Consider the following 13,553-nt stretch of genomic DNA (forward strand, 5'->3'; position numbering starts at 1 on the left):
GGTGTGCCAAGTTACCTGTACCTTGCAGTGAGACGTGCCTGCTCCTTCCATCCTCACACTAACACCGGAGTTGTGCAGGGGTGCACAACTCCAATAGGTGAGTGGCCTTTTGGCTGTTTCCGTCACATCTACCTATCAGGTCCTTCACATAGCGCACTTTTCTCCCTTTCTCTTCCATTAATTGAGGTGAAGCACCTAAAGGGTTAATAAGGGTTAATTTTTGAATGTGGTTTTGAGCATCTTGACGGGTGAAGTTTTTAGAATGGTGTCACTTTTGAGTATTTTCTGTCATATAGACCCCTCAAAATGACTTAAAATGTGATGTGGTCCCTTAAAAAAATGGTTTGTAAATTTTGTTAGAAAAATGAGAAATCGCTGGTGAACTTTTAACCCTTATAACGTCCTAAGAAAAAAAACAAATGGTTCCAAAATTGTGCTGATGTAAAGTAGACATGTGGGAAATGTTATTTATTAACTACAGGGTGGGCAATTATTTTTTTCAATGGGAAGATGTGACACATCAAACTTATTGAGAATTTCATAAGAAAAACAATGGTGTGCTTGGTTTTAACGTAACTTTATTCTTTCATGAGTTTTTTACAAGTTTATGACCACTTATAACATGTGTTCAAGGTGCTGCCCATTGTGTTGGATTGTCAATGCAACCCTCTTCTCCCACTCTTGACACACTGATAGCAACACCGCAGAAGAAATGCTAGCACAGGCTTCCAGTATCCGTTGTTTCAGATGCTGCAAATCTTGTATCTTCACAGCACAGACAATTGCCTTCAAATGACCTCAAAGATAAAAAGTCTAAGGGGGTCAGATCGAGAGACCTTAGTGGCCATTCAACTGGTCCACAACGACCAATCCACTTTCCAGGAAACTGTTCATGTAGGAATGCTCGCACCTGACACCCATAATGTGGTGGTGCACCATCTTGTTGGAAAAACTCAGGGAATGTGCCATCTTCAGTGCATAAAGGAGGCAACACATCATCATGTAGCAATTTTAGATATTCAGTGGCATTGATGAAGAATGGCCCCACTATCTTTTTACCCCATACACCACACCATACCATCAAGATGTGCAGCATCTGAAACAACGGATACTGGAAGCCTGTGCTAGCATTTCTTCTGCGGTGTTGCTATCAGTGTCACATGACCCTCTTCCCATTGAAAAAAATAAAGTTGGATCCAAAATGGCCGGCTTCAAAATGGCCGCCATGGTCACCACCCATCTGGAAAAGTTTTCCCCCTCCCATATACTAATGTGCCACAAACAGGAAGTTGATATCACCAACCATTTCCATTTAATTTAGGTGTATCCATATAAACGCCCCACCCTGTATTTTGTGTGACATATCTCTCTGCTTTAAGGGCATGAAAATTCAAAGTTTAAAATTTGCGACATTTTTGCCAAATTTCCAATTTTTCCACAAATAAAAGCCAGTCATATCAAATAAATTTTACCACTATCAAGAAGTACAATATGTCATGAAAAAACATTCTCTGAATCAGCGGGATCCGTTGAAGTGTTCCAGAGTTATTACCTCATAAAGTTACACTGGTCAGAATTGTAAAAATTGGCCTGGTCATTAAAGTGCAAACAGCCTTTGGGTGTAAAGAGGTTAAAAAAAAGATCAAAGTAAAACATTTTTTTTTAAAAAATATAAGACAAATAAAAAAACATAAATTTGAATCACCTTTTCTCTGGAAAAAATAAAGACATTTAAAATAAGCACATTTGGCATTGTCGTTCTTGAAAAACTCCTACCTATAAAATATTTATATACACTCGAGAATAAGCCGAACCAAATATAAGCCGAGGCACCTAATTTTACCACAAAAAACTGGGAAAACGTATTGACTCGAGTATAAGCCTAGGGTGGGAAATGCAGCTGCTATTGGTAAATTTCCCTATCCTGGTAAGTTTTGCCCACTCATAACCAATCCTGATATGCATGGCCCCCTCATCCCCAATCCTGGTATGCATGGCCCCATCACTCCCAATTCTGGTATGCATGGTACCCCTCATCCCCAATTCTGGTATGCATGGCCCCATCATCCCCAATCCTGGTATGCATGGCTCCCCTCAACCAAATCCTGGTATGCATGACCTAATCATCCCCAATCCTGGTATGCATGGCACCCCTCATCCTCAATCCTGGTATGTATGGCCCCATCATCCCCAATCCTGGTATGCATGGCACCCCTCATCCCCAATCCTGGTTTGCATGTCCCCCTCATCCCCAATCCTGATATGCATGGTCCCCTCATCCCCAATCCTGTTATGCATGGCCTCTTCATCTCCAATCCTGATATGCATGGCCCCCTCATATCCAATCATGGTATGCATGGCCCCCTCATTCTCAATCCTGGTTATGTTTGGCACCCCTCATCCCCAATCCTGGTATGTATGGCCTCCTCATCTCCAATCCTGATATGAATGGCCCCCTCATCCCCAATCCTGGTATGCATGGCACCCCTCATGCCCATTCCTGGTATGCATGTCTCCCCTCATCCCCATTCCTGGTATGCATGTCTCCCCTCATCCCCAATCCTGATATGCATGGCCCCCTCATCCCCAATCCTGATATGCATAGCCCCCTCATCCCCAATCCTGATATGCATGGCCCCCTCATCCCCAATCCTGATATGCATGGCCCCCTCATCCCCAATCCTGGTATGTATGGCACCCCTCATCCCCAATCCTGGTATGCATGGTTCCCTCATCCCCAATCCTGGTATGCATGGCCCCTCATCCCCAATCCTGGTATGCATGGTCCCCTCATCCCCAATCCTGGTATGCATGGCCCCTCATCCCCAATCCTGGTATGCATGCCCCCCTCATCCCCAATCCTAGTATGAATGGCCCCCTCATCCCAATCCTGGTATATATGTCCCCCCTATCCTGGTTTGCATGGCCCCCCATCACTGCACACATTAAAAAAAATAAACACTCATACTCACTTTCCTCCCTTCTACTCCAGCGCTGCATCTTGTTCTGCCAGCAGCAGCTCGCCTTCGCATCTGAGCAGTGCATGACGTCACTGCCATGTGCCCTCAGACACCGAAGTGAGCTGCGGGGATATTCACTCCTCTCCACGCCGGTACTATGTGCGTGGAGAAGAGTGAATATCCCTGTTCTTTAATGGCGTGTGCGCAGTGTCAGCAGCGCCGCAGCTCCCGCTGTGGCTCAGCTATCTTGTGTGCCCGCTACTAAAGAGAATGCATATTCACCCATCTCCACGCCTATGGGCGTGGAGAAGGGTGAATATGCATTCTCTTTAGTAGCGGGCACAGAGGATCACTGAGCCGCAGCAGTAGCTGCAGCGCTGCTGACACTGTGCGCACGCTATTAAAGAAATGAATATTCACCCCTCTCCACTCCCACGGGCGTGGAGAAGGGTGAATATGCATTCTCTTTAGTAGCGGGCACAGAGGATCACTGAGCCGCAGCAGTAGCTGCAGCGCTGCTGACACTGTGCGCACGCTATTAAAGAAATGAATATTCACCCCTCTCCACTCCCATTGGCGTGGAGAAGGGTGAATATGCATTCTCTTTAGTAGCGGGCACAGAGGATCACTGAGCCGCAGCAGTAGCTGCAGCGCTGCTAACACTATGCGCACGCTATTAAAGAAATGAATATTCACCCCTCTCCACTCCCATGGGCATGGAGAATGGTGAATATTCATTTGCCTTTAGCAGCGGGCATATGTGGTAGCTGCAGCAGCCGGCTACTGTGTGTGCCCCGCTCCTCCGCCGCCTCAATTCCCCCCACTATCCACCACCGGACTATGTATATACTCGAGTATATACCCGAGTATAAGCCGAGGGGGGCTTTTTCAGCATAATAAATGGGCCAAAAAAGTCGGCTTATACTCGAGTATATACGGTATACAGTGGTGGCCAAAAGTATTGGCACCCCTGCAATTCTGTCAGATAATACTCAGTTTCTTCCTGAAAATGATTGCAATCACAAATTCTTTGGTATTATTATCTTCATTTAATTTGCTTGCAAGGAAAAACAAAAAAGAGAATGAAGCAAAAATCAAATCATTGATCATTTTACACAAAACTCCAAAAATGGGCCAGACAAAAGTATTGGCACCCTCAGCCTAATACTTGGTTGCACAACCTTTAGCCAAAATAACTGCGAACAACCGCTTCCGGTAACCATCAATGAGTTTCTTACAATGCTCTGCTGGAATTGTAGACCATTCTTCTTGGCAAACTGCTCCAGGTCCCTGATATTTGAAGGGTGCCTTCTCCAAACTGCCATTTTGAGATCTCTCCACAGGTGTTCTATGGGATTCAGGTCTGGACTCATTGCTGGCCACTTTAGAAGTCTCCAGTGCTTTCTCTCAAACCATTTTATAGTGCTTTTGGAAGTGTGTTTTGGGTCATTGTCCTGCTGGAAGACCCATGACCTCTGAGGGAGACCCAGCTTTCTCACATTGGGCCCTACATTATGCTGCAAAATTTGTTGGTAGTCTTCAGACTTCATAATGCCATGCACATGGTCAAGCAGTCCAGTGCCAAAGGCAGCAAAGCAACCCCAAAACATCAGGGAACCTCCGCCATGTTTGATTGTAGGGACCGTGTTCTTTTCTTTGAATGCCTCTTTTTTTTCTGTACACTCTATGTTGATGCTTTTTCCCAAAAAGCTCTACTTTTGTCTCATCTGACCAGAGAACATTCTTCCAAAATGTTTTAGGCTTTCTCAGGTAAGTTTTGGCAAACTCCAGCCTGGCTTTTTTATGTCTCGGGGTAAGAAGTGGGGTCTTCCTGGGTATCCTACCATACAGTCCCTTTTCATTCAGACGCCGACGGATAGTACGGGTTGACACTGTTGTACCCTCGGACTGCAGGGCAGCTTGAACTTGTTTGGATGTTAGTCGAGGTTCTTTATCCACCATCCGCACAATCTTGCATTGAAATCTCTCGTCAATTTTTCTTTTCCGTCCACATCTAGGGAGGTTAGCCACAGTGCCATGGGCTTTAAACTTCTTGATGACACTGCGCACGGAAGAAACAGGAACATTCAGGTCTTTGGAGATGGACTTGTAGCCTTGAGATTGCTCATGCTTCCTCACAATTTGGTTTCTCAAGTCCTCAGACAGTTCTTTGGTCTTCTCTCTTTTCTCCATGCTCAATGTGGTACACACAAGGACACAGGACAGAGGTTGAGTCAACTTTAATCCATGTTAACTGGCTGCAAGTGTGATTTAGTTATTGCCAACACCTGTTAGGTGCCACAGGTAAGTTACAGGTGCTGTTAATTACACGAGTTAGAGAAGCATCACATGATTTTTTATATAATTTTTTTTATGTTTTGTCGCTTCTACACAATAAAAACTATTTTATAGAAAAAAATATTGTTTTTGTTTTTGCATTGCTCTATTCTAAGAGTTATAGCTTTTTTATTTTTCCACTGATGGAGCTTGTTTTTTTGCGGGACAAGAAGATTATTTCAGCTATACTATTTTTCTTCACATTCGTCTTTTTGACATGTTTGTTATCTTTATTTTTTATGGCATTTACTGTAGAGGTTAACTATTGTGAAAGTTTTATAGATCAGGTCTTTCTGGACGTGGCGATACCAAATATGTGCACTTTTTTGTTTATTTTTGTTTTTGCAAAAATCTATGTATTTATTGGTGGAATATTTTTTATTCTTTGTGGGGTTTTTTGTGTTTCTATTTAATAATTTTTTATTTTTAAATTATGGGACTTTAACTTTTATTATTCTGATCACTGGTCCCATGCATTGCAATGTACAAGCACTGCAATGCATCAGACCTCTGATATTAAAAAAGCAGTTCTTCTGTTACACCCTGCCTTTGGCTGGGTCTAACAGGCCAACCTACCTGGCACACCAGGAGGTCATTGTTGACCTCCGGGTGCCATGACAACCATCGGCTTCTCGTGATTTTGTCATGGGTTACTGATGGGGGTGAGAGACTTCAACTCAGCCAGGACTTTCTGCAGAGAATCTGGGGGCTGACACCTCTTCACGGACTCCATTGACTTCTCTTCAGGACCACGACTTCTCTTGTCCACCAGGAGAAAAGTTACACCTCTCACCATCTTCACAACTAGGATGCTTCTCTTCATCAAGCCATCCTCAGCATAGGACAAAGCGGGTTTAGTACCAGGAACTTGGCATTGTGATGTCTCTCTTTGTTCACTGAGATCAGCTACCACCCTGGAGGATTCTTGGACCAGCTGGAGATTTTCTTCCTGGTTGGTGGATCGCAAAGACTTGAAAGATGACATTGCCTTGACGTTCTCTTCAACTGACCACCTACAAACTGAAGATACCTCCTTTTTTGTCCATCTTCAGTCTGGTCTACAAGACGACAAGTGCACAAGGTGGGGAGGTTTCTGGGGGCAGATCATTGGAACAATTGTCAGGATTGTGTGGGGACACCGCCTCCGCTTCCCTTCCTTCGGAGACAGCAGCACACAGTGAGTTGGCGACTAGCAGACCTGGCGGAGAAGATGGCGACGCTGCTTACTGACCTGGACGTATGGGGACAAGAAACCTCTTGAGACTCGACTGTCCCCAGCTAAGCACCCCCCATAGTCTCTAGACTAGAACGGGCACTTAAGTTATCAGCTTTGGACGACCTATGGGAAAACAGACAGCACATGGAAGGCGATCTTCTCCATATACAATGCTCCAATCAGGAGCTCTAGTTGCTTGGAAATGATTTGACTGTCTTTTGGTAGGGTTCGTTCTTCACCTGACAACACCCTCACCAGATTCTGGAGCTGTCGGACAGGAATCTGACACCAACTCTTCACAGCTTGCAGCACGAAATTTCCGGCCAAACAAAAACTTCCACTTGCCCTGGATACAGTTACATTCATCAAAGGAGAGAGAATACTTTTGCCAAGAACAGCCTCCCCTACTGGCCCAAGGCTTTGGAGTTTTTTAGACTTCTTAGGACAGGACAAAGACTGCACCACACTCCAATTGTGAGCAGACTTTATCCATTTTTTTTCTTGCATTTACTCAGAGTTTTAAATCCAACTTTCCTGGGGGAATAATATTCTACTTTTTCCATGATGGGTAACTTCAATGATATTGAGGACTGTACAGCTAGAATGCATAAGTTGGCATCCATTTTTGATGGTAATGTGGCATCCCGGTACCCGTTCTACTGCTGCTAAATGAGACAGTTGTCGTGTGGCAGATTTGTTTCAGTGTGGGCATTGTGAGTTAGGGGATATAATACATTGCATTGTAAATTGCACTTTCCTGACATCTACTGGCCAATGTGTGTATATGAAAGTTAAGTGATTATTCTCCTCACAACAAGCTGCCATAGAAATGGCTGGGAGGAGCCTCCCAGCTCAGGGCTTGCACACTTACTGAGCACTGGGACAACAAGTTGTGGGCGGTTCAGGCTGCCTAAGGAAGATATAGGGGACAGACACTATGTCTCACAGAAGAGTTTTTGCATGCCAGTCCACGCTGAGGGGACATTTTTCCCCACATAATCTCCTTCACAAAAAGAGTGAAGCCTCTTCCAGTCAGGAGAGATAACACTGTACATGTGCTCTCCTGCACGCTGGTTATCCTGTTTGCTTTTAGCCAGGACCAGATCCACGTGGCTGCCACGCCACTGACTCTGTGTAAACCTACCCCCTGCAAGAGGGAAAGGTGGACTAAAAACTGTGAGTTCATGCACACTTTAATGTGTTTCCATGGAGAGCCCTCCATCAGTGTAATATTTCTTGGACTGCGCATAGCATTTCCTCTATTAGCAAGTGAAGAGAACTCCGCTCCAGCCACCCTGAGAGGCCATAACCTCGCTTGTCTCAGGAGAGAACAATTACTTTCATATGCACAATACAATGTGAACTTTGCCTTTAAGAGAGACTGTACCCCGTTACCTCCTTCAGTAAAATTGTTATGTTTACAAGTTCACCTAAGTGTCTGGCTGCTTGAGATAGCAGAAACATCACGGGCACTCCCAAAACCTGCACCCAGACACCACAGCTGCAGAAGAGCCGCCGGGGGTCCCATACCATCCACAAATGCCACCTTCCGCTTTTGACAATTGTTGTGGACACAAGGGAAGTGTTGAGGGGTCCAGCAACTTACTTCAGCTAATTTGACATCATTATCTGCTGCCAGTGAGACTACATACCCCAGCTGGCCCTTCTGCAACATCTGGCGCCTCCCTAGTGGCCCACCACAATTTGTGGCGTCACAAACAGGATTTATCTGTGTGCCTGTATCAGAGACTCTGTCCGATTGTGAGCAGTCACCTCAGCATCTACATCATGAATGAACCCAGCAACAATAGCCAAGCTGGTGCTAGCAGCCCTACTGTGCCCATCGCGTGCAACATGCCATTCTCTGTCCCATTTTATCCTGGGGGAACCCTGGTTGCCACGCTACAAGGGAGAGACACACACCTTTAGAGACTTGCGTGGCAAGTTGCTGGCTCTCTTTCTGTTTTACCCCCTCTCTCCAGAACAGCAAGTGCAGACTGTAACGGGTCTGGGAGGCGGAACCTCTGAGCAACTATACAAGGGGGCGGTCCTTGTAAGGAAGCGGGTGGCTCCCAGGGAAGACGGGCAGGTAGTCACGGCAAGTGACAGGGACAGTCTCTGGGTAGAAGGGCAGGTAGTCACGGCAAGTGACAGGGACAGTCTCTGGGTAGAAGGGCAGGTAGTCACAGCAAGTGACAGGGACAGTCTCTGGGTAGAAGGACGGGTACTCACGGCAAGTGACAGGGACAGTCTCTGGACAGGCAGGTGGTCACGGCAAGTGACGGCGGAGCCTCCAGGTAGGCTAGCAGGCAGGTAGCAGATGAGCGCTCCCAGGTGAGCAGACAAGAGTCTCTGAACAGGCAGGTGGTCACGGCAAGTGAAGGCGGAGCCTCCAGGTAGGCTAGCAGGCAGGTAGCAGATGAGCGCTCCCAGGTGAGCAGACAAGAGTCTCTGGACAGGCAGGTGGTCACGGCAAGTGACGGTGGAGCCTCCAGGTAGGCTAGCAGGCAGGTAGCAGATGAGCGCTCCCAGGTGAGCGGGCAGGCTGGTCCATAGACAGACTGACAGGTGTCGGAAGGCAGACCGTCGGACCGCAGGCTTGCAAGCTGGTAAACGGATATCTGGCAGGTATCAAGCAGGAATCTGGCAGGTGACTGGCAGGTAACAGGCAGGAATCTGGCAGGTGACTGGCAGGTAACTGGAAACGGGACCTGAGGGCTGAAGCAGAGTGAAGGCTTTGCAACAACATTGCTCGGGCACCTCCATTTTGGAGGAGGTGCCTTATATATGGTGAAGTCCTCCGGCCATTGGCCGGGGACTCCTTAGGACGGTGCGCGAGGCCCCTTTAAGAGAGGGGGAGCGCGCGCGCGCCCTAAGCACCGTGGCCGGGAAGCAGCGCGCGCTGCCAACAGAGCGGGAGGAAGACGCCGGGCACAGAGCGGAGAGGTGAGGGGAACAGCGTCCCTGCCTAGCAGGAGGCAGGGATGCCGACGCTACAGTACCCCCCCCCTTTAGGCCCCCCCTTTTTTAGGCTAGAGAGAAATTTATCAAGGATGAGAGGGGCATGGATGTTCTCCCGGGGCTCCCACGTTCTCTCCTCAGGACCAAACCCCTTCCAATCTACCAGAAAAAAGGTTTTTCCTCTTACCCTTTTGGTGGCCAGAATGTTCTCTACCTCAAACTCGTTCTCAGCGGAAACCGGAGCAGGAGGCGTACCTGTAGACTTGGAAAAAGAGTTAAGTACCACGGGTTTGAGGAGAGATACATGGAAGGAGTTAGGGATCTGTAAGTTGGCCGGGAGTTTTAATTTATAGGCCACCGGGTTGATCTGTTTGATAACTTCCAGTGGGCCGATGAACCGAGGCCCTAACTTGTAGGAGGTAATCTTGAGCCGGACATATTTGGACGAGAGCCAGACTTTATCTCCAGGACGGAATTGTGGAGGATCCAGGCGTTTCTTGTCAGCGTGTTTTTTCATCCGTTCGGACGACTGAAGGAGTGCGGATCGGGTACTCTCCCAAATGGAGGAGAATTCGTGAACGAGAGATTCCGCAGCCGGATTGTCCACCGAGGTGGAGACGGGAAATGGGATCCGAGGATGCTGACCGAAGACTACAAAAAACGGGGATTTGGAGGAAGATTCGCTCTCGTGATTATTGTAAGAGAACTCGGCCCATGGTAGGAGATCCACCCAGTCCGAATGGTGGGCATTAACGAAGTGCCGGAGGTAACTGGTCAGGATCTGATTGATCCGCTCCACTTGACCATTGGACTGTGGATGGTAAGCGGAGGAGAAGTCCAGAGTGACGTCAAGCAACTTACATGTGGCTCTCCAGAAGCGTGAGGTGAACTGAACCCCACGATCTGACACGATGTGGAGGGGCAGGCCATGGAGATGGAAGATGTGGCGGATAAAGTCTTTAGCCAGTTCAGGTGCAGTCGGGAGACCCGGCAGGGGAATGAAGTGCGCCATCTTGGAGAAGCGATCAGCGACCACCCAAATGACCGTACAACCGGCAGAGACAGATCCGTTATAAAGTCCATAGCAATATGCTGCCACGGGGCAGCAGGTACTGGAAGAGGAAGAAGGCGACTGGCTGGCAGGTGTCTCGGAACTTTGTTGCGGGCGCAGGACACACAGGCAGAAACAAAGTCTATTACATCCTTGTGCAGGGTAGGCCACCAGTAATGCCGGGTAATGAGCTGGAGGGTCTTTTTCTGACCGGCGTGGCCAGCTAGCTTAGACGAGTGACCCCAGTGTAGGACCTTCTTCCGATCAGGTATAGTTACAAACGTCTTACCGGGAGGGAGACGATTTAGATTCACGGGAGACACTTGCATTACTCTGGCGGGATCAATGATGTGCTTAGGTTCCTCCTCTAGATCAGATACCAGGAAGGATCGGGACAAGGCGTCAGCTTTGATGTTTTTGTCTGCCGGGCGAAAATGAAAAACAAAATCAAAGCGGGCAAAAAACAAGGACCACCGGGCTTGGCGCGGGTTAAGTCTCTGGGCTCTCTGAAGGTAAGCCAAGTTCTTGTGGTCCGTGTAAATTATTACCGGGTGAAGAGCCCCCTCGAGCAGGTAACGCCACTCCTCCAGTGCCAGCTTAATGGCTAACAATTCACGGTCTCCAATAGAATAGTTGCGCTCAGAAGAGGAGAAGAGTTTGGAGAAAAAACTGCAGGTTACCATTCTTCCGGAAGATGACTTTTGGGTAAGTACCGCCCCGGCTCCGGAGGAGGAAGCGTCAACTTCTAGGAAGAATTGTTTGTTGCCGTCCGGACGATGCAGCACCGGGGCGGAGGAGAAGGCTTGTTTTAAGGAAAGAAAGGCCTCCTCAGCTTCGGGCGGCCATCTTCTGGGATTAGTCCCCTTATGGGTGAGCGCAGAGATAGGGGCAGTCCGGGAAGAGAAGTGCGGTATGAAGAGGCGGTAATAGTTGGCGAAGCCCAGGAACCGCTGAATAGCCTTCAACCCCTCTGGTCGGGGCCACTTCTGGATGGCAGACAGTTTCTCAGGATACATTTGTAGGCCGGTCTGAGAGATTATGTAGCCCAGAAATGGAAGAGAGGTCTGCTCAAAGATGCACTTCTCATATTTAGCGTAGAGGTGGTTCTGCCTGAGCCTGAGCAGGACCTGACGAACATCCCTCCGGTGAGTAGGAAGGTCCGGAGAGAAGACCAAGATGTCGTCCAGGTACACCACCACGCAGGAGTAGAGAAGGTCACGGAAGATGTCATTGACCAACTCTTGAAAGACGGCAGGAGCATTACAGAGACCGAAGGGCATTACAAGGTACTCATAGTGGCCGTCCCGGGTGTTGAATGTCGTCTTCCACTCATCCCCCTGACGGATACGGACCAGGTTATACGCCCCACGGAGATCAAGTTTGGTGAAGATTCTAGCCCCCCTCAGGCGGTCAAATAATTCAGGAATGAGCGGGAGGGGGTATTTATTCTTCACTGTAATCAGGTTAAGGCCTCTATAATCTATACATGGACGGAGTGAGCCGTCCTTCTTTTTGACGAAGAAGAAGCCTGCTCCCGCCGGGGAGGTAGATTTCCGGATAAATCCCAGGGCCAGATTCTCCTCAATATATTCTGACATGGACCGGGTCTCCGCTGCGGACAAAGGGTAGATACGCCCACGGGGAGGAGTAGAGCCGGGTATCAGGTCGATTGGACAATCGTATGGTCTATGAGGGGGTAATGTCTCTGCTTCTTTTTTATTGAAGACATCCGCATAAGACCAATAGGGAACCGGTAGACCGGGTAGACTGACTGGGGTAGGAGAAGGATGAGCAGGATGAACGGGAACTAGACAAGTCCTATGGCAGTCCTGTCCCCAGCGAAGGACTTCTCCGGTCTGCCAGTCAAGCACGGGTGCATGTTTCTGGAGCCAAGGTAGGCCTAACAAGAGTGTGTGAGAGAGTCCAGGCAGAACATGAAAGGAGATGCTCTCAGAATGCAGCATTCCCACCTGCAGAGTTATGGATTCGGTGATGAGTTGGATGGGATGTGGTAAGAGACCACCATCCACGGCGGCGACAGATAAAGGTACGGCCAGAGGTTTGGTGGGAATGCGGTATTTCTCTACCAGAGACTGAGAAATGAGATTTCCAGCAGCTCCTGAGTCAAGTTGAGCCAGTTCGAAATAGCGGTTCTCTCCGCAGGTGATAGAGACGGACAGCATCAGAGATGGAGAGGGTTTACTTTTGTCTAGGGCGACCTCTCTGAGCGATCCTAGACACAGGCATTTCCCGACCTCTCTGGGCAGGAACGGATCCGGTGCTCCTTACTGCCACAGTAGAAGCAGCTCCCCTCGGCACGGCGTAAGTCTTGACGGGATTTGACCATCTTGGTCTGGTCGACCTGCATAGGCTCAGGTGAGTGTGCCTGGGGAGTAACGGAGGGAGTGACGGGTTTCTGGAAGGTGGGGGCTAGACGTGGAAACCTCCTCTCACGGGTGACCTCTTTGGCGCGCTCCTGGAATCGGATGTCAATCCGGGTGGCAAGTGTTATTAAGTCGTCGAGAGTGGTAGGAATGTCCCGACCGGCGAGTTCATCTTTAATACGGCCGGACAGACCCTCCCAGAAGACAGACACCAGAGCGTCGTTATCCCAGGCCAGCTCCGAAGCAAGGGTACGGAACCGTATGGCATATTGGCCCACGGTGAGATCTCCTTGACGGAGGCGTAGCAGAGATGATGCGGATGAGGTCTTCCGTCCGGGTTCGTCGAAGACTTTCTGGAAAGCCGTGAGAAAGGCTGGCAGGTCGGACACCAGGGGATCTCCTCTCTCCCACAGAGGATTTAGCCAAGCCAGATCCTCCCCCGTGAGGTGGGACATGATAAAGGCTACTTTGGACCGGTCGGAGATAAACTGGTGGGACAAGAGTTCAAAGTGCAGGGTGCACTGGTTTATGAAGCCCCGAGCTTGAGCGGGGTCACCTCCGAAACGAGGAGGTGCAGAAAACCGGGGTCCGGGACAGGATACCATGGTATTGGTGGGCAGCGGCGCTGCCGGGTTGCGAGTCAT

Source organism: Phyllobates terribilis, unplaced genomic scaffold, assembly GCF_046119375.1.
Source record: "Phyllobates terribilis strain yellow unplaced genomic scaffold, ASM4611937v1 Scaffold_1__5_contigs__length_1240528914, whole genome shotgun sequence".
Taxonomy (NCBI): Eukaryota; Metazoa; Chordata; class Amphibia; order Anura; family Dendrobatidae; genus Phyllobates; species Phyllobates terribilis.